The 24,646-nt window shown below is 45.8% G+C and overlaps 1 protein-coding gene across 12 annotated transcripts in view; it reads right to left on the minus strand.

Annotated features, from left to right (window-relative positions):
• Window positions 1-3,072: 3,072 nt before the first annotated feature.
• ALKBH4 (alkB homolog 4, lysine demethylase) overlaps window positions 3,073-24,646 on the minus strand; it is a 43,676-nt gene continuing 22,102 nt past the window's right edge. For 2 of the 12 annotated variants that reach the window (XR_009055462.1, XR_009055452.1), the window contains 6 exons: window positions 15,809-16,087; window positions 15,453-15,589; window positions 11,834-13,379; window positions 8,998-9,123; window positions 4,679-4,772; window positions 3,387-3,421 (listed from right to left, as the gene is read on the minus strand). The gene's annotated coding sequence lies outside the window, so the exon portion shown is untranslated. Of the gene's footprint in view, window positions 3,106-3,386; window positions 3,422-4,678; window positions 4,773-8,997; window positions 9,124-11,833; window positions 13,380-15,452; window positions 15,590-15,808; window positions 16,770-17,230; window positions 17,268-17,419; window positions 17,504-24,646 lie in introns of those variants that run through there. The other 10 variants (XR_009055460.1, XR_009055461.1, XR_009055459.1 and 7 more) reach the window with 10 other exon arrangements.

The raw sequence follows: 24,646 nt of genomic DNA on the forward strand, positions 1-24,646 counted from the left end.
TTGGTTTCCTTATCTCTCCCCAAAATGTGTTTCATAGCTCCTGCTTTGAGTGTGCAGCCTGGATCCTGTGGGCATTCTCGCACACTCAAGGCTGTTGAGGCTGCCAGAGCATGGAGCCTAAGCCCTGGGTTTGAGTCCTGACCCTGCCTCTGCCTGGTGCCCCAGCCAAGAGCTCCATGGGATACCACAGCAGATGTGTGCTGGACAGGTGGGCGAAGGAGGAGACAGATGCGAGGGTGCCAGGCGAGATGTCTGTTTCCAGCTTTACTCGATGTCAGAAGACGATGTTCGGGGAGGAAACATCCTCCAGCAGTTTCTGATGCTATTTAAGGGGCTATCAGTACGTTAGGTTGAATGGCTCTCAGTCTTTGTTACCAACCAGAAACGTGGATCTGCTTGCCCAACACTCAGCAAAGCCAGTCGACTGACACTGTACTTTTGTGTTGTAACAACCCAGTTTATTGCAGGGTGCCAAGCAAGGAGAACGGGCAGCTCATGTGCAAAAGACCCGAACTCCCCAGTGGCTTTCAGAGAAGGGCTTTTAAAGACTGTGTGAGGGAGACGGTCACAAGGTGTGTGATCAGCTCATGTACATTGCTGATTGGTTGATGGTGCGTAACTGGGTGATGTTCTGGGCGTCTCAGTCAGCCTCTGGCTTCCAGCCAGTCTGGGGCCTACGTGCTGGTGGTCAGCATGCAGTTAACTTCTTTCACCTGGTGGGGGGGGTCCTTAATATCTGCAAAACAACTCAAGAGTATGACTCAGGATACTGTTTTACAGCCCTTGAGGAACTAAAGGTCCTTGACTGTTTTATGACTAAATTATTATTTTGTCCTACTTGACTGCTTTCCCTTTGTTTCTGCATTTTCTCACTTCTAATTAAATTTGCTCTTTGGAACTTAGGGGAAGGCCTAGGAGGCTAAAACAGGGGACACTGGGGGAAGTGGTCTGTCTCTAGGAATGCCCACAGGGTCCTGCCTGGGTTTGCTTTGATACTTCTCAGTCCTGAGGGGACGGGCACCACAACCTTTTCAGGATTAGAGGAGTCACTGACTTTCATTTTTAAAGGATTCTTAAGCTGCTTAACATCAATATTTTGTACTATGAAAAATTACCTCTCTTTGCTTTGTCACAGCACCCGGAAAAACATTTGAAAATTAGTAGGCATATTAGTAGATAATCAAAATGCACCCTTGCAGGATACCCCCAAAAGTCTCCCTGTTACAGATGGCAACCAGGAAAATAAGTTTTAGAGTGGGTCCTTTTTATGTAAATTCTGTAACTAAGTAGCCTTTTTAATTAACTCTTTGGTTTCTTCTCCAGGGGTATTAATATATACATAACAGGAGTTATTGGCCACTGCACATCTTTTTTGTTGTCAAAATATAATTTAATGCATTTTTATTATCTAGTACTATTCTGCCTAAAGAATCTAGTGCCTTCTGCTGGGAGGCTATAGCTCACGCTGTCTCGCTTGTTAATACTGCTAAAGAGAAAGGTTTCCTAGCAGCTGATAGCCTCCTTAAGTCTGATAACAGTTCAGAAAGTTCAAGTTCTCATTAACATAGGAATTTGTCTGAAACCACATCCATAACAGGCACCCAGATCCATTTCGGATGCCTGAGCCACAGTTACTGGTTTTGGTTTTTAAAATGCATCCTTTAGTGGTAAAGCAGATGTACACTGTATGTTTGAAAAACGAGAACAGCCTGTGTAAGCCAGAATGACTTCACCATACCTCAACACATGAAAGTTTCCTCCATCATTTTCCCCTTTTTGTTTGCAAATCTTTCAGTAGCAAGCAGTGACACGTTATTCAGCTTCACTAGAGAATTTCCCTTCTGTCCTGAACACTGGAGTCAGAAGTATGATTAGAAATAAGAGTGACTTTGCATTTTGAGAGACAAACATTGGGTGAACAGTTGAATTAGGATGGATGTTAACAGACCTGGACCAGATTCTTGGGTCAGCTGTCCACCACTGCTGCTGTCTTCTCGTGCGGGTGTTGTTTGAGGTCAGCAGTCCTTTCTATAGACCAGTCCAGTGCAGAAGCCCTTAAGTGGGAAATATTAAATCACAAGGCACTTTCTTTCAGTTTCACTCTGCAAGAGCTACTTAATACCTGATAAGGGTTCTTTCATTTAAGTTGGAGAGAGTCTTACAAGTGATGTCTTTTCCAGTATGTATCATCTCCTGGTTGTGGATCATGGGGCATCTGATCGTCATCCAAAAATAGATTACTGTGATCGGTTTCAGAAAAAGCTTAGGGTATTCCTTTAATAACTTAATTAAACTTTATAATATAGCAACAAGGTCATCTTGGATGTAGATAATACAAAAACCTCAATATCCACAAAGGTATATTATCAAAACATAATCTCTCTAAATTATCCTCATTTCTACCAGATCAGGCCAAATTAAGTCTGGTTTCAATAAACTTATCCCGTTTGTTTTTTTACCTAAGTGTAAATGATCATATATGCTCTTTTAAATTGGCTAGAACTTTTCATAAGGAGTATCAGCTGAACTTTTTAAAAACCTCTTGAGGCCAGGAAAATTATATCAAGGACTTGCCAATAAGATTTTGCCTGCATTATCTGTAGATTTGAGAGAATTCCTCTCTCCTCAAGGTTCCTAAAACACCTCAATATTCCTGCTCCTGTTAGGAGGTGACCTTCCTTATTTCAGCTGATAAAGCTGTTGGGACTCAGTTTCGAATTTCTAGAGGGATCAGGTCAAGAGAAAAGATAAATGTTTCAATTCTGTTTACAAAGATATAACTTACCAAGTTGTTATAAAGGGAAAGGTTTCCTTATGTCTAGAAAACACAGGCTAAAAGTCAGTAATATTTCAGACAAAAACCATAAAACTTATAACCATGTTTTTTAATAATCATATTCATTAGTCCACTTAGGACTGTAACTAATCCTTGATCTTATTCTTGCTAACATTTTTATGAAACAATCAGGGTTTCCATTAGAATTAATTTCTTACCCAGTTCAGCAGTGTGATCTGGAAGTTATCAGAATCTTGTACTTGCCAGAAAGTCCTTTCTGTGAATCTTCTTAAAGATGAAGCATTTTTGCAGAAGCATCAGTGAAGTATCTGTGAATGACAAAAGACTTGAAAAGGCACAGTTAAGGATCTGATGACAATGCAATTGACAAAGAAGCTTAGCCAAGTTGCTGTGACATGCAGTATCTTAAGGTAACTAGAACTATTACTGGTAACAATACCATGACATATTCAAATTTTAGGAACTTCATATAATTTTTAGAACATTTAATGACATTTATCTGTTACAGTATTACCTAAGGTTTATCACCACGCATTTGATAATAATGCTTCTCATGTAATTTAACATACCAGAGAATCCAAATTAGTTTCATATCTCTCTCTCTCTCAGATATCTCAGGGGCCTCTGAAAAGTCCCAAAGTTAGAGGTCAGAAGAACTTCAATTTAGAATTTGATTTGAGGAAGTTTGTCAAAAATAAAGTTTTATGAAAAGACAACCTACAGAATGGGAGAAAATATTTGCAAATGGTGAGACTGGCAAGGACTTAATTTCCAAAATATACAAACAGCTCATACAGCTCAATATCCAAAAAAAAAAAAAAAAAAAAAACCCAATCAAAAAATGGGCAGAAGATCTAAATAGACATTTCTCCAAAGACATACAGATGGCCGTCAGGCACATGAAAAGATGTTCAGTATCACTAATTATTAGAGAAATGCAAATCAAAACTACAGTGAGGTATCAGCTCACACTGGTTAGATTGGCCAACATCAAAAAGTCTACAAATAAATGCTGGAGAGGGTGTGGAGAAAAAGAAACCTTACACTGTTGCTGGGAATGTAAATTGGTGCAGCCACTATGGGCAACAGTATGGAGGTTCCTTAAAAGAGACTTACAAAAATAGAGTTACCGTATGATCCAGTGATCCAGAGAAAGTAATTTGAAAAGATACATGCACCCCAATGTTCATAGCAGCACTGTTCACAATAGCCAAGACTTGGAAGCAACCTAAATGTCCATTGATATGTGAAGGAGATGTGGCATACACACACACACAATGGAATCTTACTCAGCCATAAAAACGAATGAGATAATGCCATTTGCAGCAACATGGATGGACCTAGAGATTATCATACTAAATGAAGTAAGTCAGAGAAAGACAAATATCATATGATAGCACTTATATGGGGAATCTAAAAAAAATACAAATGAACTTATTTACAAAGAGACTCACAGAAAACAAACTTATGGTTACGAAAGGGGAAATGGGGGTGGGGATAAATTAGGAGTTCGGGATTAAAATATATATACTACTATACATACTATAAAATAGATAACCAACAAGGACCTACTGTATAGCACAGGGAACTATACATAATATCTTGTAATAACTATAATGGAAAAGAATCTAAAAAAGAATACACATATTCATATATATATTCATATATACACATACACATAACAGTCACTTTGCTGTACACCGAAACTAAAAACAGCATTGTAAATCAACTATATTTCAATAAAATTTTTTTAAATAAAGTTTTAAGACACTTGGTCAAATAGAGTCATAAGTATTGTGAAAATATTCACTTAAAGTGACAGTGAAGTTTTCAAAGGCAAATACAGAAAGTTACAACAGATCACTTAAGAAACGGTCTTACTCGGAGTTCCCTGGTGGCCTAGTGGTTAGGATTCAGCACTGTCACTGCTGTGGCCGGGGTTCAATCCCTAGTCAGGGAACTCAGATCCCGCAATCTTCATGGTATGGGCAAAATATTAAAAAATAAAAGGTACAGTCTTATTAAAAGCAGCTCAATATTCCAAGAGAACTTTCTCATAACAAAAAACCAAACTCCAGTCTTGTATCAGTGTAATTTTAGTAACAATTAGATTGAATTTAATCTTAGCAAATTCTGACCATGAACAAAACTCTTTTCTCGAGGTTCCTCTTCCACAACTTCCTACATCCATATGAGTTTGTCCCTTATTCTTTCCCCATCCAAAAACAACCAGCTCTAGGACAAATCTACTCTTTAACAAAAATATCTCCATTTTTCATACCTTCTTAACAGCATAATCCTACTTTCTTTACATACTGAAATGTTTCCCTTATTTCTAGTAGTTTTTAATTACCTATCATATTTTTTAACTCTTAAAAACTTTAATCTCTAGCAAAAGCCAAGAGGCAAGCAATTGTGAAATGTTTATCATACCAGCATTTTCTGATTAGCAAACTTACAAACATTGTCTATAACCTAAAAACATTTTCTCATAGCATAATTTCTTCAGTGTGGTACAAGACATGTTTGGGTTTATTAGACATATCTTTTGTCCTCTTGTTAGAGAAAAACAATTAGGTAAACACTTGTTTAGCAAGTGTTTCAAGTATTTAATCTTACTTAAAAATGATTTAGACATTCAATTAATTTTCATCACTTAATTTAGGAAAACAAGTTACCAAAAATCTGGAAAAACTAAAACGATTATTCCTAAAGAGCATCTAAAAGCTTTTATCCCATTTATCTCTATTACTTATGACAATATCATACCAAGCTAATCTTTTCTTGCCGACAGATTTTGCAACAGGGGTAACGAGAATTTATTTTCAGTAAACCTGAGTACTTAATATTGATGACTCTAAAGACAGGTCTGTGTTAAATCAAACTTAACATCTGGTATTAATGTTAGTTTATACTGAATAGTCCCCCAGATCACGTGAACTTGACATTCATTTGGGTTAATTTCTGTTATATTCCTGAGAATTTATGTAAGCATTTAATTTCCTTTGAGCCAATCAGTTAGAGCTCATTTACAAATTAATTTTTAAAGACAGAGCTAGAGATCTCATAGCTTCATTTTAAAACAGTCACAAATTTTAAATATAAAACATTATAACAGTTGGAATAAGTTAACTTGAGTTTTAAAAGGCTTCTTTTCCCATTCCATCTCAGTTTCAGGTGCTACCAATTAAGCTAAGACCATAGTCTCAGACAATGTGAGCTGTGTTTGCATTCAAGGAATTAAGAGTTATAACTTCAACCTTTTACCTAGGAGTACTTTTGCTCTCTCAGGGGTCAGAACTTTGAAAAGAAATTTTACCAAGCCAGATTTCTCAGATTTGCATATGCAAAAAAAAAAAAGTTTTGGAATGTCAAGAATTTTATCTTGGCCATTTTTCTCCAGAGTCTAAACATTCTGGCCATGTGGTGTTATAACAAAGTCATCTTTCTTTTCATAGAAACATAGTTAAAGACGTCCCAATTTTGTGAAATACACCCTAGGGGACCACAAGATGCAATAGAGCTCTGATTTCCCGTTTTTTCATACAGCTGGTTTAACCAGAAACAGATCAGAACCAGGCAACCCAGTGCTCAGAGGCCTCTCAGGATCACAGTTCCCTAGCACAAGAGTGGAAGATTTCCTAGCTGTTGTTCCAGATAGAGGTACCAGTGAGTCTTGGTTTAATGGGTTTTTCCAGTCACCACTCAAGCCGTGTGGGATGGCTGAGGGATTCCTCAACACAGAAGACTCCAATTAAAGCAGCATTTTTGGGACTTCCCTGGTGGTCCCAGTGGGTAAGACTCTGTGCTCTCAATGCAGGGGCCCCAGGTTCGATCCCTGGTTGGGGACCTACATCCCACATGCATGCCGCAACTAAGAAGTTCACATGCCACAGCAAAGACCCAGCACAGCCTAAACAAACAAAATTAAAAAAAAAAAAACATTTTGCTCAAAACCAGATGACGAAGTCCTATGCTTTCTCCCCCCTGCCAAAAAAAAAGGAGGGGGGAAATTCCAGTCAAAGCAACCCAGGTAGGGAGGAATATCCTGCTGTGGTCACAAAGTTCCACTATTTACCAGAGACATCTCACAGACCAGAACTAGAGCCTTGATTCCTTCACCACGGAATTGGAAGTGCCAGGGGCCAGTGACACCATGTCAGCAGTAAGCACTCAGAGCTGTCCCTGAGACAGAGGCACCCAGACAGCCGCTGGACAGCATCTGCAAGCTGCATCCGGCCAGGGGCTGATGTGCCACAGGCAGGGTGCACCCACTCTGGATGGGAATTCCACCTGGGTCACCAAAATTGTTACTGAACTGAGCCAATCTACTGATGCCTGGTTGTGGTGAAGGGACGTACAGTGTTTACTGCAGGGCGCCAAGCAAGGACGAAGGGCAGCTCGTGCTCAAAGACCCAAGCTCCCTGACAGCTTACAGAGAAGGGTTTTTAAAGACAGTGTGAGGGAGAGGGTCACAGCGTGGGTGATCAGCTCATGTACGGTTCTCTGGTTGATGATGAGTTAAGAGGATGATGTTTCAAGAATCTCAGTCATCAACCTTCTGGTTCCACCTGGTCTGGGGTCTATGTGCTGGTGGTCAGCATGCAGTTAACTTTCTCTACCTGGTGGGGGGTTTAGTTTCTGCAAAACAAGTCAAGGGTGTGACTTAGGAAGAACTAAAAGTCCTCAACTTTGGTTTATGGCTAAACCATTATTTTGTCTTGCTTGACTGGTTTCCTTTGTTTCTACATTATCTCAATCTTATTAAATCTGCTCTTTGGAAAGGGAACACTCTTACACCGTTGGTGGGAGTGTAAAGTTGGTACAGCCACTGTGGAAAACAGTATGGAGGTTCCTCAGAAAACTAAAAATAGAACTACCATATGAGGGACTTCCCTGGCAGTGCAGTGGTTAGGACTCCATGCTTCCACTGTAAGAGGCACGGATTCAATCCCTGGTCAGGGAACTATAAGATCCTGCATGCCATGTGGTGCAGCCAAAAAAAAAGAATTACCATATGATCCAGCAGTCCACCCCTGGGGATATATCTGGACAAAACTATAATTTAAAAGATATATGCATTCCTATTTTCATAGCAGCACTATTCACAATAGCCAAGACATGGAAACAACCTAAATGTCCATCAACAGATACATGGATAAAGAAGATGTGGTACATATATACAGTGGAATACTACTCAGCCATAAAAAAGAACAAAATAATGCCATTTGCAGCAACACAGATGCAACTAGAGATTATCACACTAAGTGAAGTCAGAAAGAGAACTATCATATGATATCACTTATATCTGGAATCTAAAATATGACACAAGTGAACCCATCTATAAAACAGAATCATGGACATAGAGAACAGACTGGTGGTTCCCTGGGGTTGGGGGGTGGATGGTGTTGGCAGAGGGATGGAGTGGGAGGTTGGGGTTAGCAGTTGTAAGCTTTTATATAAAAAATGGATAAGCAACAAGGTCCTACTGTATAGCACAGAGAACTATATTCAATATCTTATCATACACCATAATGGAAAAGAATATTTAAAAAGAATGTATTTAGGGACTTCCTAGGTGGCACAGTGGTTAAGAATCTGCCTGCCAGTGCAGGGGACTTGGGTTCAGTCCCTGGTCTGGGAAGATCCCATATCCTGAGGAGCAACTAAGCCCATGCACCACAACTTATTGAGCCTGTGTGCCACAACTACTGAAGCCTGCGCACCTAGAACCCGTGCTCGCCACAACTAGAGAAACCCCATGTGCAGCAACGAAGACCCAACACAGCCATAAAATAAATTTATTTTAAAAATGTATATGTGAAACTGAATCACTTTGCTATACAGCAGCAATTTACACATTGTCAACTATACCTCAATAAAATTTTTTAAATAATTTTAAAAATTAAAAAAATACAAATTTTGGAGACAAAAAATTTTGCTCTTTGGAACTCAGGGAAGGCCTAGGAGATTAAAGATTTTCTACACACGAGGTGGGAGACATTGGGGATGTTTCTGTCCCCAGGAAGCCCCCCCCCCTCCAGCTCCTGCTCAGTTTCATTTCTTCGGGGTATTGTTTGTTTAGGAAAAGGGAACAATTAGATGTCATCAGTGAGAAGGGACTGAGAAGACACCCTCCCCTTTAAAAAAAAAAAAGGCACAATTGGGGAAGAATGATTAAATAATGCCCTGTGACTTACCGAACAGGATCATTTTGTCCACTGTGCAGCAGGCCACAATGGTGAGATGCCAGGGTTTGCAGCAAAGAGAAGGTTTATTCACAAGGCAGCCAAACAAGGAGACAGTACAAGTCTCAGATTCACCTGCTGGAAGGCAAGGAGCTCCGGGTGTTTATGGAATAAAGAAGCAAGGCAGTCCGAGGTGTGTGGGTGGTGGGGATGGGTGACTGGAAAAAGCTGTGGTGATTGCCATTCTGCACAGGTGTAAATAAGCTAAGGCCTCTGCACATTCAAAAATGGAGGTGCCTAGCTTGATCTGAGGGTTACCCTTTAATGTCAAAAGGTCACCAAATGGGGACCTCCTAGGTGGCGCAGTGGTTAAGAATCTGCCTGCCAATGCAGGGGACACGGGTTCGAGCCCTGCTCTGGGAAGATTCCACATGCCACAGAGCAACTAAGCCTGTGCGCCACAACTATTGAGCCTGTGCTCTAGAGGCCGTGAGCCACAACTATTGAGCCCGTGTGCCACAACTATTGAAGCCCACACGCCTAGAGCCTGTGCTCCACAACAAGAGAAGCCACTACAGTGAGGAGCCTGCACACCACAATGAAGAGGAGCCCCCGCTCACAGCAACTAGAGAAAGCCCGTGTGCAGCAACGAAGACCCAATGCAGCCACTAAATAAATTAAATAAATAAATAAATTTATAAAAAAAAAAAAAGGTCACCAAGTGGACATATGGGCAGGCCCAGTCAGAGGGTCAGTGGTCCTATCCAGTCTTAACCAACTCAGCTCAGACTAGACACAGCTGACTTCAAGCTGCTGGAAAACAACTGGTACAAACATTGTTTAGGCTACATGGTACTTGGAGGATATGCAGGTCTCAAAACAAATGACCTTGATTAGTGAAGGCAGATGAAATGGATTTGACTGGGACTTCCCTGATGGCTCAGTAGTTATGAATCCGCCTGCCAATGCAGGGGACACGGGTTTGAGCCTTGGTCCAGGGAAGTCCCACATACTGCAAAGCAACTAAACCCGTGCACCACAACTACTGAAGCCCACGCACCCAGGGCCTGTGCTCCACAGCAAGAGAAGCCACTGCAATGAGAATGCCGCGCACTGCAATGAAGAGTAGCCCCAGCTCACAGCAACAAAGACTCAGCTCAACCAAAAATTAATTTAAAAAAAAGAAATGAATTTGACTGATAATTACCTGCAGTTTCAGCTCCCCCCTGCCATCTCTTTTTTTTTTAATAAATTTATTTATTGAATTTGTTTATTGGCTGTGTTGGGTCCTCGCTGCTGCGCACGGGCTTTCTCTAGTTGCTGCAAGCAGGGGCCACCCTCCATTGTGGTGCACGGGTGCAGTGGCTTCTCCTGTTGTGGAGCATGGGCCCTAGGTGCATGGGCCCCAGTAGTTGTGGCACATGGGCTCAATAGTTGTGGCTCACGGGCTCTAGAGCACAGGCTCAGTAGTTGCGGCGCATGGGCTTAGTTGCTCCGTGGCATGTGGAATCTTCCCAGAGCAGGGCTCGAACCCATGTCCCCTGCGTTGGCAGGTGGATTCTTTACCACTGCACCACCTAGGAAGTCCCCCCCCCCCCCCCGTCATCTTTTGATCATTCGTCAATCTTGAGGGAAGAGGGGGCAATGACTGATCTGACTACTCCCTGCCAATAAAAGGCATAGGGCTAATACAACACTCTATTCAATAAATCAACTACACTCCAATAAAAGTTTAAAAAAAAAAAAAGAGGCATCGGGCTGACAAGAGGTTGAGGAATGCAGCTGTTCAGTGCTCACTTGAAAACATTCTCTTGTTCCCAGTTTCAAGTTAGCACTTTGCTCCCAATAAACAGATAACCACCTATATGCCAGCTGTCATAGGCCCAAGATTGATAACTGAAATGGCAAAAATGTACCCTGAGGGGGCACACATACTGTTAAAATTTAGGCTTTTTTAGGGATTTTATGTAGGACATGGTCAAGCCAGGGATCAGTGTCTTACCTTTTTACATATTGGAGAGTCTCAGTCATTATCAGTCTGGCTGAAACACTTAAATATGGAAGGAACACAGGCTGGGGAAAAGTAAGCATGTTTTCTAGCCTCACCTAACAGAAACTTGATGGGGGTAGACAGGGGTCTTTTTTTTTTTTTTTAATCTGAGGTCACAAGGACCAAATTTCAGCTTAGACAAGGAAAAACAGGACAGGAAATTCTGTTGATTAGCCTAATCTGCTATGTCACAGTGAAGTTAGGGACAGTCAAAAACTTAATGACAGGAACCTCCCTGGCAGTCCAGTGGTTAAGACTTCATGCTTCCAATATAGGGGGCTCAGGTTTGATCCCTGATCGGGGAACTAAGATCCCACATGCCTTGTGGCGAAGCCAAAAAAATAATTTAAAAAATAATGGGGACTTCCCTGGTGGCACAGTGGTTAAGAATCCACCTGCCAATTCAGGGGACATAGGTTCGAGCCCTGGTCCAGGAAGATCCCATATGTCTCAGAGCAACTAAGCCTGTGCACCACAACTACTGAGCCTGCGCTCTAGAGCCCGCAGGCCACAACTATTGAGCCCACATGCCACAACTACTGAAGCCCGCTCACCTCGAGCCCGTGCTCCGCAACAAGAGAAGCCACTGCAGTGAGGAGCCTATGCACAGCAACGAAGAATAGCCCCCGCTCTCCACAACTAGAGAAAGCCTGAGTGCAGCAACGAAGACCCAACTCAGCCAATAAGTAAATAAATAAATAAATTTATTTTAAAAAATTAATGACAGGCAGGATCAAGGGGTAAGCATGATCAAATACAGAAAAAGGTTTTGGATGAAATATCCAACAGCTAGAGTACCTGCTTTTGCCCAAGTTGGAGAAGTCCTAATCACTGAATTGTCCCTCTAAGCCTTAATTTCTTTCTTGGGGCTTCTTTCTGAAAAACAGCTTAAGTTCTGTTAGGGGGACTTCCCTGGTGGCGCAGTGGCTAAGAATCCGCCTGCCAATGCAGGGGACACGGGTTCAATCCCTGGTCCGGGAAGATCCCATGAGTAACTAAGCCCACAAGCCACAACTACTGAGACCAGGCACAGCAACTACTGAAGCCCATGTGCCTAGAGCACATGGTCCGCAACGAGAGAAGCCTGTGCACTGCAACAAAGAGTAGCCCCTACTCGCCTCAACTAGAGAAATCCCGTGCGCAGCAACAAAGACCCAACACAGCCAAAAAAAAAATCTGTTAGGGGTTCACTTGCCCACTGGGATAAGTCCACGTAGGCGGTCTGGAACCAGCCACGGCTTGGATGATGTCGGTCAACAGTTCTCCTCTGCAGTAATGGCTTCCATTTCCCGTCACGTTCCACACAAGGTCCAGTCCAGGGAGAATGAAGCTGGTCTTCTGGATGTTTACTCTTCCAAGAATTCAGTCTAGAGGTTCATCATCTCCTCCTCTAAGAGCTTCCTAAAGTTGTTTTGCCAGGAGTCCAAAGTTGGGGATTCAAGTGCAGCAGAACCCAGCTATTCCCAGGAATCCCCACAACTGTCTCTTGATAGTGGGAACTGCAGCCCCGGCTAGAGCTTCCCTTCTGCCAGGGAGCAAGTCTCTCTGTCCTTATGAGAGTTCAAAACCCAAGTATTTAACAGAGGCAGAGAACTATGCCTTTTTCTCAGATACCTCATAGCTTCATTGAGCCATAAAGCTCAAAGTCAAAACCGTCTTCTGGTCTCAGGTGTCCTTTGTTTTACTGGCAATCAGAATGATAGCATCCACGTACTGGAGCAGGGTTACCTTGTTTAGCTGAAGGGCCTTCAAATCTTTTGCCAGGATTTCTACAAGTATCATGGGGAAACTTTTAAGTCCCTGAGATTTCCTGTCCAGCTGTACTGTTGTTTAACTTTTGTATCTAGATCTTCCCACTAAAAGCAAACAATTCTTGGGATTAAAATCTCAAGGGTATGCAAAAAACAAATAAAAAAAAAAAACCCAAACATCCTTCAAATCCAGTACAGTAAACCAACAAAAATTTCTGGTGAGCAGTAGTGAGGAGTGTGTATGGATTAGGGACTGGATGAATATCTTCCACAATTTGATTAACTGCTCTTATGTCATGCACAAACCAATATTCATCTATACCTGGTTTCTAGACCAGTAAAATCGGAGTATAAGGTGACTCGCAGGGATGCATTAGATCATATTCGAGGAAGGCTGCAAGCAGAGGTTGAATTCCATGCTTTGCCTGCTCCTTTACTGGGTACTGCATTAAGTTTGCAATTTTTGCCCCAGGGCAGAGCCTTACCTGTACAGGTGTAGCTGTCTTTGCTTTTCCCCGCCTCCCATCTGCCCATACCTCTGGACTCATCTTCTGCAGCATCTCTTCCAGGATGGCCGCTAAGAGCAGTAGAACCTACGAAGTACAAGCCTGCTCTCACTTTGGTGTCCACTTCTCCAGGTGCAAAGGTAACCTTCGCATTTAGTTTAGTTAGTAAATCTCATCCCAGAAGGGGAGTCGGGCTTTCAGGCATGTAGAGAAAGCTATGCTTCAAATGGGTCCTCCTCCATCTGACAGTCTAGCAGCTGGAGAAAAGGTTTTTTCAAGGTTTCTCCAGACACCCCAGTTGCTAACATAAAAGACTAAGAAGAAAGTTTGGTAAGTCTTGTATTTAAAACCAAGTAGGATGACATAAATGACTGCACGATCTTTCTTGACCCACCTCCTAGAGTAAAGGAAATAAAAATAAACAAATGGGACCTAATGAAACAAAAGCTTTCGCACAGCAAAGGAAACCATAAATATGATGAAAAGACAACCCTTGCAGTGGGAGAAAATATTTGCCAAAGAAGCAACTGACAAAAGATTAATCTCCAAAATATATAAGCAGCTCACGCAGCTCAATATTAAAAAACAAACAACCCAATCCAAAAATGGGCGGAAGACCTAAATAGACATTTCTCCAAAGAAGACATACAGATGGCCAACAAACATATGAAAAGATGCTCAACATCACTAATCATTAGAGAAATGCAAATCAAAACTACAATGAGGTATCACCTCACACCAGTCAGACTGGCCATCATCAAAATATCTAGGAACAATAAATGCTGGAGAGGCTGTGGAGAAAAGGGAACTCTCCTGCACTGTTGGTGGGAAGGTAAGTTGGTACAGCCACTATGGAGAACAGCATGGAGGTTCCTTAAAAAACTAAAAATAGAACTACCACACGACCCAGCAATCCCAGTACTGGGCATATACCTGGAGAAAACCATAATTCAAAAAGATACATGTACCACAATGTTCACTGCAGCACTATTTATAATAACCAGGACATGGAAGCAACCTACATGTCCATCAACAGATGAATGGATAAAGAAGATGTGGCACATATATACAATGGAATATTACCCAGCCATAAAAAGGAATGAAATTGAGTTATCTGTAGTGAGGTGGAGGGACCTAGACTCTGTCATACAGAGTGAAGTCAGAAAGAGAAGAACAAATACCGTATACTAACACATATATATGGAATCTAAAAAAATGGTATTGGTGAACACAGTGGTAGAGGAAGAATAAAGATGCAGATGTAGAGAACAGACTTGAGGACATGGGAAGGTGGGGAAGGAGAAGCTGGAACAAAGTGAAAGTAGTACTGACATTTATATACTACCATTTTTACATTCTACCAAATGTAAAATAGCTAGTGGGAAGCAGCTGCCTAACAGGCAGATCAACTCGATGATTGCTGATGACCTAAAGGGGTGGGATAAGGAGGGTGGGAAGGATGCTCAGGAGGGAGGCTCAACAGGGAGGGGATATGGGGATATATGTATAAATACAGCTGATTCGCTTTGTTGTACAGCGGAAACTGGCACAACAGTGTAAAGCTATTATACTCCAATAAAGATCGAAAACAAAAAACATAAAAAAAACAAAAAACAAAACCAAGTAGGACTTCCCTGGTGGCACAGTGGTTAAAAATCCACCTGCAAATGCAGGGGACACAGGTTCAAGCCCTGGTCTGGGAAGATTCCACATGCTGCGGAGTAACTAAGCCCGTGCGCCACAACTACTGAGCCTGAGTGCTGCAACTACTGAAGCCTGCATGCCTAAAGCCCATGCTCCGCAACAAGAGAAGCCACAGCACCCTGAAGCCACTCTAGAGCCTGCCAGCCGCAATTACTGAGCCCACTCGCTGCAACTAGAGAAAGCCCGCGCACAGCAGTGAAGACCAAACGTGGCCAAAGATAAAAAATAAAATCAAATAAAACCAAGTAAGTGGCCCCCTGTCATAGTCACCAGGGGCTCCATATGGGAGATACTGACAGAGTCAGGATTTAAAGGAGCCTCTCAGCCCCACCATCTTTCTCAGTTAACTCTGGCATCTGATGTGCTACCTGTTTACCTTCAAGACTGTTACTTAGGATGTCCCTCCTGTTTGCAATACGCACATTGCTGGGATCCCAGTATCAGATGGCCTGTTACCTTTGGCTGAGTCCCTCGCAGGGGTCCTCTGTTTGGTCCTGCTCTTCCCTCTGCGAAGGCAGCCACCAGCAGAGCGGTCTGCTATTTCATTCTCCGTTGTTCCCTTTTCTCCTGAACCCGGTCCCTGCCATTAGAAACTTTAAAGGCAGTTTCAACAAGTTGAAGACAAAGACATTGTTAAATTCTCTCCCACCTTTTGCAGTTTCTTCTGTATATCGGGGGCACTCTGATCAATAAGTCATATTAACCGTCCTTAAATTCTTTGGAGCCTTAGGGTCTCTATCTGTATGTTGCCTATAAGCTTTAAAGACTCGTTCTAGAAATTCTGAAGGATCCCCATTCAGTTTCTGTCTTACCTCCTGTACTTTACTGAGGCTTCTTTGTCTTGGCGCCCCTCTTCGTAAGCCTGCAGGAATGCAGTCTCCATGGTGCTCAAGTTTTAGCCCATCTCCACCATTCACAGCCCCATTAGGATCCACTGTTGGTACTGCTACGCTTGCAGCAGCGCACAGGTGGTTGCCAGGGCTTTCTGTATGAAGCCGATCTGCCTCCTCCCCAGCTTTATTCAGCACCGCTCAACGTTCTTCTGCAGTGAGAAGGGTATTTAATCATGTTGAACATCTGCCCGGGTTGGGCTGTGGGTTGCAAAAAAAAAAAAAAAAAAAAACGATAAAAAAAAAAGTTTTCCATTCTCTTCGGGTCATCTCTATAAGTTGGCATATTGTTCTTCCAATGAAATAAATATAAAGTTGAAAAGGATGGGGGTGGGGCTTCTCTGGTTGCGCAGAGGTTAAAATCCACCTGCCAATGCTGGGGACACGGGTTCGAGCCCTGGTCCAGGAAGATCCCACATGCTGAGGAGCAACTAAGCCTGTGTGCCACAACTACTGAGCCCAAGTGCTACAACTACTGAAGCCCTCAAGCCTAGCGCTCCACAACAAAAGAAGCCACCTCACTGAGAAGCTGTTGCACCGCAACGAAGAGTAGCCCCCGCTCGCCACAGCTAGAGAAAGCCCTTGCCCGGCAACGAAGACCCAACACAACCAAAAATAAATAAATTTATTTAAAAAAGGGGGGGGAGGGGGATGGACCCAGATCCATCCCATCCGCTGCCCAGTCTCAATGTCCACACTCCATCGGCGACTTGCTGGAACAGATATTGCCCCACCTGAGTATGGGTAGCTCCCTGGCCAAATCCAGTGCCCTGGAGGGTATGGGGGGAGACCATTCCCATTTCTCCATCCTCAGAGACTGGGAGGGCCCCGAAGCGAGAGGCTGAGGCTCAGGCACCAGCAACAAAGGCGCAGCAGCGCCATCCTATGGGGATGGAGGAGGAGCAGTCAGAGTGCCCAATTGAACCAACAGCAAATCGCCCGCCTTTTCATTAGAATCGCGCAAAACAGGTTTCCTTGCCTCCCCTTCCTGTTGGGCCATAATCTTCTCTGCACATGGTTTATTCTGATACAATTAAATCAAAGACATAAGGCATTTCATCCCATTTTTCTTCCCATTTACAAAATAAATCTAATTGCAAAAGTGTATTGTAACTTAAGAATCCATTTTTAGGCCATTTTGCTCTAGAGTATAAAGGATATTTTAGCATCAGACCAAAAATAAGACCAAACCCAGCGCCTCGGGCCTCCAACCCAGGCATGGAGTACCTGAGCAGCTGAAACCTTTTGTATTTTCTACCAAAATCCTGCCAGGAGGGCCTCCTCCCCCCCACCCCCAATCTAGATGGGAATGCCAAATAACCTAGGCACAGGTGTGTTACTCACCCAAAAGATGTCTTCCAAACCCGTGCCCCGTTCTTTGCTGCAAAACAAAATTAAGCACCGAAGGTCCAGTGTCTCACCGAGGAGATCTGAGGCACGGTCCCCAGAGGAAAAGGACGAGGCAGCTGCTCGGACTCAAAATACCAGCAAGGGGCCCGACAAGCCACGGGCAAAAGGTCTGTCTGGACTTACCGCTGGCCGGCTCACCATATTTGTCACCGAGCCTAGTTCATTTTGCCTGACGCACAGCTGGCCAAATCTCTGAGACGCCGAGGTCTGCAGCAGAGAGGGTTTGTTTGTTCACGAGGCAGCCAACCGAGGAGACAGGAGAGCAAACCTCAGTCTTGCCTCCCCAAAGGCAAGACGCTCGGGGTATACTCTGGGATAGGTAACAAAGCAGCAGGGTGGTCCGAAGCGTGGGGGGCGTGGGGCGCGCGGGGATAGGTGATTGGGAGAAGGCGTGGCCATCGTTATCCTGCGCAGGTGTGCCTCTGCACCTTCAAAAATGGAGGCTGGGACTTCCCTGGTGGTGCGGTGGTTAGGACTCCGCACGTCCACTCCAGGGGGCACGGGTGCAATCCCTGGTCGGGGACCTAAGATCCTATAAGCCATGCGGCCCAGCCAAAAATAGAAAAAAAGAAAAAATGGAGGCGCTTAACATGATCTGAGGCCGGCTGACATCAAAATGTTACCCATTTGGAGGGTCTGTGGTCCTATCCAGCCTTAACCAGCTCAGCTAAAACTAGACACAGCTGGCTCTAAGCTCCTGGAAGGCAACTCCGGCAAACATCTTATTGTGTAGGCTCCGCGCTGCCTGGAGGACCGCAAGTCTTAAAAGACCTTGATTAGTGAAGGCAGGTGAAATGGGTTTGACCAATCATCACCCAGCAAGCATGGACGTGCAGAGCTGCCCCACGAACCCAGGCAGCGTGACGGGCCCATCCTCCCAGTCCCGGCCCCACGGGGCTGAAAAGTGGCAGGGAGGGTGCCGGGCTGCAGGCGCTCCTATAATGAGGGCCCCCTCCCCGTGTGTTGTATGTGTGTGTTCGCATAATACTATAATGGTGTGTCATAAGAGCTAACAGTCTTGCATGCAGTCCTCACGGTCCACAGGTTCACTCCTGTGCATCGGCCTATTCACTCAGTTTTATTTGTCACCCCAAAATCAATACTCCTGGCTCTCTCGCTGCTGTTTGCAGACATGCACAGAGCAGCCAAATTTTGAGGTGCCTGATACAGGCATTCCCAGCTGAGGCCAAACAAGACAACACTCTGCTTTCTTGTTTCAGCTCAAACTTGTCTACTTAATGGCGGGCCTTTTTTGCATTTGTGTGCTTTTTCTTGATGATTTTGCCATTTAAAATGGCTCCCAGGCACTGAGCTGAAGTGCTGGCTGGTATTTCTAAGTGCAAGGAGGCTAGGGTGTGTCTTAGAGCAGCTTTGCTCAGGCATGAGTCATGCTGCTGTGAGTTCAGCATTAGTGAATCAGTAATGTATACTGATGAAAGTGTCTTTAAACAAAAAACACACATAAAACAAGGTTGTATATTGATGGGCTGATGTGGCCAGAGGCTCACAGAAACCTAACCCTGTATTTCCCCAGGCAGCCGTGGTTCAGCATCTGCTAATCCAGTGTTTGCGGCCACTTCGTAGAATCTAACTGCCACGAATGAGAGTGAACTGTGTGTGTGTTTGGAGGGGAGTGGACATGGGTGACCAGCCCTACAGTGACAGGGACAGGTGTTCCCTAAGGCCAGGAATTGTACTTTAGAGCTACCGTCTCTGGTGCTAACAGTCCTTTATCTCACGTGGGGAACCAGGAGGCTGGTCTCACAGGTGACTGTGAGACCACGGAGTCGCACAGGAACCCAACACCACCCCTCCTCTCCTGAGATCTTATATAATCCTCGTATAGTCACTCTCCCACTTTCTAAAAGGGGGCACTTTGTCGTGTTCTCCCTCCCCAGACCTCCCCACCCCCCCCACCCTGCCCCCAGTGGGTAACCATCTCACAGACCATGGAGAAGACAGAAGCCTGCACACCAGCCCCTCAAGTCCCAGCACTTCACTTCATCCCCCAGCCCACCTCGTGGAGCCAGTGCACCCTGCTTCCCCCTCTCCCCCAACACGCCCCAACCCGGTTCTCCCTAGTCTCCTGGACCCTTCCCAGCAGCAAGCAGCCTGGTACCTCCCGCTGTGAAGCAACAGAACAGCAGCCCTTGTCCCCATGCTCTCCTGCAGCTGCCACCGCTTTCACCTCCTCCCCTTCTCAGCCAAACTCCCCCAGGGTTCTCTGCGTTTGCTTCCACCTCTTCGCTCTCATCCTTCTCCAAGCTTTCCTCCCACTGAAATCCCCCTAGCCTGGCCCAGTCCAGCCCCTCGGTGGCATTCTACTCTGTTTTTCACTCTTCTGTCAGCTTTCCCGACAACACTGCCCCCTGGCTTGCTATCTACCTTTCCCGTGCTCGCTTCCCTGCCACTCAAACTAAATATTGGGGTGACCCAGAGCATGGTCTTCTATTGTCAGTACTCAGACCCCAGGAGATCATTTCTAATATGTGGCTTTAAATACCAGCTTCCCTGATGTCTTCTGAGTTTGTGGCTTCAACTTCCCTTTGGAGCCCAGATTCGTTTCCACCTGCCGACCCGATGTCTCCTCTGGGCTAAGGAGCACTGTGAACTTAGCATATGAAAACCTTGATTTCACCCCCTAAGCACATTCCTCCTCTATCTGCCCACCTTGGTGAATTGCACCACCTTCCACCCAGTTGCTTGAGCCCCTAACCCAGGAATCACGGTCATCATTGGTTCCTGTTTTTCTCACCTCTTCCCCACATCCATCCATCTCACCGGACCTGTTCGCTCTCACAGTCGCTGTCGGGTTCACCCTAGTCCACACCGCCAGCATCTGTAGCTTGGATGGATGCTATGGCCTCTTTCTACTCATGACCCCTTGAAAACGAGTCCCCTCCGAAACCAAGTTTTTCTGCCTCTCTACCCAAAACTTTAGACCCTTTCTGTCCTGCACCTGGTCCCCTCAAGACTGAGGAGAATCAAGGAAAGGAGGGGACTGAAATCAAGCGAGACCCTGTGGGGCCCTCCTGGGTACAAAAGCCTTTCCATGCCCCTTGTTTCTTTTTTGTAGACAAAGGTTTTAGTCTCCTAGACCTTCCCTGAGTGCCAAACAGCAGATTCAAGCAGTTATTCATCAGTGAAGTGAGGAAACACAGAAATAAAGGGAAGAGCAGGCCCAAAAGGTCTTAAAGAAAACACCAGGGGCTGACCAGGAATTGACAGTCTTAATCAGTCACAGGCTCTAAGCAAATAATAAAATGCCTCAACCATTACTTTTGCTCCCTCTGAGAAAGAAGTTAAGAGATCACAAGGCCATGAGTTTTACTAGTTTGCTTCACAGGAACACACATTTTGATGGCCAGTGACACACGGAGTCACAGGTCTCCATGTATGGGTGCTGGGAGGTCCGCAACTGAAGTCTCATTGGGAAGCTGCAAGCACAGACACCTTCTTTATCTTTTTTTTGTTTTTTCCTTTAAAAACCTCACACCCTTGGGACTTCTCTGGTGGTGCAGTAGTTAAGAATCTGCCTGCCAATGCAGGGGACACAGTTTGAGCCCTAGGCTGGGAAGATCCCACATGCTGTGGAGCAACTAAGCCCACGAGCCACACTACTGAGCCTCTGCTCTAGAGCCTGCGAGCCGCAACTACTGAGCTCACACACCACAACTACTGAAGCTTGCGTGCCTAGAGCCTGTGCTCTGCAACAAGAGAAGCCACTGCAATGAGAAGCCCGGGCACCACAATGAAGAGTAGCCCCTGCTCGCTGCAAGTAGAGATAGCCCGTGCACAGCAACAAAGACCCAACACAACCAATAAAATAAATAAATAAATAAATAAATAAAATAAAAACCTCACACCCTGGCCAGCCGACAAGACGGATCTGAGACAAGCCTTGCTCTCTCATCTGCCAGGTTGGCGCCTCCTGGGCTAATAAACCTTTCTCTGCTTCAAACTCCAATGTTTCAGTTTGTTTTGACCTCACTGCGTGTCAGGCACAACAACTCGAATTTGACAACCCTCCTCTGCCCCCAGATCTGTACTCCACACAGCAGCCAGGGTGATCTTTTAAAAGCAGAAACTGGGATCGTCCCTGGCGATCTAGTGGTTAAGACTCCGCGATTCCAATGCAGTGGGCGCGGGTTCGATCCCTGGTTGGGGGACTAAGATTCCACATGCCTCCTGGTGCGGCCAAAAAAAGAAGTAAAAAAAGCAGAAACCAGATCTTGCCACTCCTCTGCGTTAAGTCCCCAAGGGCTTTCTTCCCTCACACTTAAATAGGAACTGTAGGCTTTCAATCCAGGCTCTGCCTGCTTCTCTCGTGCCGGGTCACCTCCCCCACTCTTGTTTCCGATGGCCCCATCCCGGGAAGTAGTTTCTGTCTCAGAAACACTGGCTCTGCCTCTTCCTCTCCCAGCAGCCTCAGCTTTCCGCACACCCACCACCTGTTTCATTTCTTCCGTGGCTCCATCACTTGTTCAGCTGCCTGTGCCCCTCCACACCAGCAGCTCCCATGCCCCCCGACTCAACTGAGCTCATGACAGCAAGGACCTGCTGGTCCTGTTCCTTGCTGACCCCTAGCGCCAGCACAGTGCTTGGGACATAATAGGTGATCAATAAATGTCACTGAGCAAATAGTGACTGAGAGCAAGCAGGTAAGTTGTTCCCACCTGAAAAACTGCTCCTACGGCAGGAAGAACCTACGAGTAGACACAGTTAGTCACCTTCGCTGCCTTGATGCCCACAGTGCAGCAGCAGGGGAGGAGCCTGCCTAAAAAATCCAGACCCCAGCGACTTCCCTGGCAGTCCAGTGGGTAGACTCTGGGCTCCCAATGGAGGGGTTCGATCCCTGGTCGGGGAACTAGATCCCACATGCCGCAACTAAAATTCCACATGCCGCAATGAAGATCCTGCCTGCGGTAACTCAAGACGCGGGGCAGCCAAATACATAAATAAATATTTAAAATAAAAAAAAGTCCAGCCCCTGGCCACGCCCCCAAGGCTGGTTCCTCACAGTTCAGCCTCTCGTTAGGCATTTTAAGCAGGCCCCTCAGGAGATTCTACGGCGGGTTTGCCACCGCCTCCCCCCGCCCCCACCAGCCAATACCTTGAGAAACACGGGTTTGGAGCGTATAAAAATACCCTCGCTATTTTGAATTCTCTGTTATCAACATTTATCTTTTGGGGAAAAAATAGAGTCAGAAGAGTGATGTTCTATTGACTTTTGGAAATAGGAACGTAACTAAACCTGGTTTCTCTTTGGTATACTTGACTAAAGGGAGCTACAATGAGCATACATTAACACGGTTCAGGAAGGAGAACAACGTGAGAAATTAACCTGGGACGAGTCCTCGGGCAGTTTTCAGTTTTCTTAGTCCCTAGAATGTAGCAAACGTTTACTGAACAGAACTGAGGGCTAAATCCAAAGGGTTCCTAAGTGCACTCGGCTAGGCCATGCCATTTTCACCTTCAAGGAGCTCCAGATCTGGTCAGGGACGCAGACAAGAGAAAAGGTCAGTGCCGTGTCGCACGGGGCACTGCGTGGCCATGGGACCCAGGACTTCGGGATGAGGGGAGGGGGGCTCCGTAACGCACACCAGAGACCTGGATTAGAACAGAGACGGGGCCGGGGTGGGGGAGGTGGGGGGGGAGAAGTGTGTGGAGGAGAAGGGTGCAGGGGTGGGGTGAGGGTGTGGATTTCAGAGACACTTAGGTGGGAGAAGTCACAGGACTTGATGGGCATGAGAGGAGTCAGGAATGACACCAGACCTATAGAGTCACCAGCTGGGTGGGTGGTGGAACTCTCACTGGGACAGGTGACCAAGGGGTGGAGCAGGTATGGGAGGGAGAGATGAGGTATTCAGCTGAGGGGGTGGTGAAGCTGGTGGCGGGGGGCCTTGGGACATGCCCTGCCAGGCTGGGAAGAGACCAGGTAGGGGATGATGTGGGAGCCCTCAGGCGAAACGGGAATGGGTGAGACCGGGCAGGGAGCAATGTGGAGAGAGGGACCCAGAGAGGACCCTGAGGAACACCCGTACCACACGGACAGCTGGCAGAGGAGGAGCCTGCACAGGGGAAAGTCCGGTGGGCTCACCAGAGAAGGAAGGAGTGTTTCCAGATGGAAGGAGGGGGGCCCGGTGACAGGGCAGTGGCTGAAACATCTGGACTTAGCAGCACAAAGGGCAGCCGAATGCAGATGGCTGAGGCAGAAACCAAGGAAGTGATGACAGCTGAGACGTGTGGCATGAAGGCGGGGGAGGTGTCAGCAGCAGAAGCGGAAAGGAGGCTGAGAGGGAGAAAGGTAGGTCTCAGGGTCGTGGAAGCGGTGGGGGACTGAGTGACAAAGAAGGGTCAGAAAGTGGGATATGTGAATTTAAGAGTTCACACTGGGACTTCCCCAGAGGTCCAGTGATTAGGACTCGAGACTTTCACTGCCAGGGCCTGGGTTCGATCTCTGGTCGGGCAAGTTCACAGAAGGTGATAATGAGGGCTAGGCCAAGGATACAGAACTGTCATGTCAGGCGACTGGATACATTGTCCCTGCCAGGTGTGAGGCCATCCTGGGGCAGAGAGGAAGACAGCAAGGACCATGGTCACTGAATGAGGGGCGTGCGTGGTTGAGGCAAGTAAGAGGTGGCTGACCCCTGGGATACGTCTCTCAGAATTGGTCTTTTACAAATGTGGGGGCACCAAGAGAGGAAGCAACTTGCCAGGACCACCACCCAGGGAAATGACAGCACAAACTGGAGCCTGGACATCCCGGCTGAGTGGCCGGTACTGTGGACCTTTACCCAAACCTCCCTGCCTTCTGCGTAACTCCCACTCAACTATCTGGGCACCTGAGGGAGCCCTGCAACTATTCATATTGTGATCATTAAATCGCTCCTTTCAACACGTGCTGTTACCATCCGTAATCTTACAGGGTGGGGAAAGTCATTTTCTGGGTTTGGTTAGGAAACTAGCTCTGAAAAGCCCTGGTAATTATGAGTTACTTTCTGCTTCTGCCCAGACATGCTGGATAAATGTGTTTGGGGGTGAGGGCATGGCTAACTGGCCCAGGAAGCTTCCTAAAGCAGCGGTCCCCAACATTTTTGGCACCAGGGACCAGTTTTGTGGAAGGCAATTTTTTCACGGATGGGGTGGGAGTGGTTCAGGCGGTAAAGCAAACAGTGGGGAGCCATGGGGAGCAGCAGATGAGGCTGTGCTTGCTGGCCCGCCACTCACCTCCTGCTGTGCGCCTGGTTCCTAATAGGTGGGGAACAGGTACCAGTCCACAGCCCAGGGCTTGGGGACCCCTGTTCTAAAGGATGTGCAGTCAGGGTTCAAGGGTGAGAACTCAAACAA

This window comes from Hippopotamus amphibius, chromosome 9 (genome assembly GCF_030028045.1).
Source record: "Hippopotamus amphibius kiboko isolate mHipAmp2 chromosome 9, mHipAmp2.hap2, whole genome shotgun sequence".
NCBI classification, from domain to species: Eukaryota; Metazoa; Chordata; class Mammalia; order Artiodactyla; family Hippopotamidae; genus Hippopotamus; species Hippopotamus amphibius.